The 632-nt window shown below is 32.0% G+C and overlaps 1 non-coding gene across 1 annotated transcript; it reads right to left on the bottom strand.

Annotated features, from left to right (window-relative positions):
* Positions 1 to 249: 249 nt before the first annotated feature.
* Positions 250 to 376, bottom strand: LOC128058456 (small nucleolar RNA SNORA40). Its single transcript, XR_008200478.1, has one exon. It is a non-coding gene; the product is annotated as a small nucleolar RNA SNORA40 (small nucleolar RNA).
* Between the last annotated feature and the right edge of the window lie 256 nt (positions 377 to 632).

Genomic DNA, 632 nt, shown 5'->3' with positions numbered 1-632 from the left:
TAAGCTGTCACATCCTAGGACAGATCACTGAGCTATGCCATTACCTTTTGAAGTATAGACGTTGTGTTCTCAAGATGAAAAGTCTGAAAAAGCAAGCCATCCTTGTTTCATGTCAATGCTAAAATTAGAGTACTAAATCAATATAATCATTTCCCTCATAGTTTATGCTTTTAAATTATCAGTTCTATAATCCTGGAAGCAACCTTTGTGTATATCAGAACCCATGTTACTTTAATCTGCTTTAGGTATCATGTTCCTTTTTATCTGTATCAAAATTGATGCTGAACAGTGAGTTCTGAGTTGCAAAAGAGGATTTAGATTTATACCTGTCTATAAGTTTTTGTCCACAAATGATACAAAAGCATACACAAGTGCTATTTCTGAGTGTTTAAAATATTCAGAATACTGTGCTTGCATGTGGTTTGTTAAACTTAGTCCTACATTTTTCATATTTTTAATGCTATGGCAAATGTGATTTCGTTTTCCAGTATCACTGGTATATAGAAACTGATTTTAAAAAATTAATCTGCAGCCTTGCTAAATTCACTTATTTTAGTAGCTCTTACTGCAGACTTTTTAAGTAATGATCATATCACTCATGATTAAAGACAGCTTTACTTCTTTCCTATATA

Source organism: Budorcas taxicolor, chromosome 1, assembly GCF_023091745.1.
Source record: "Budorcas taxicolor isolate Tak-1 chromosome 1, Takin1.1, whole genome shotgun sequence".
NCBI classification, from domain to species: domain Eukaryota; kingdom Metazoa; phylum Chordata; class Mammalia; order Artiodactyla; family Bovidae; genus Budorcas; species Budorcas taxicolor.
Note: the sequence above shows the minus strand (reverse complement) of the source record. Positions and strands in the feature narration are given on the sequence as shown.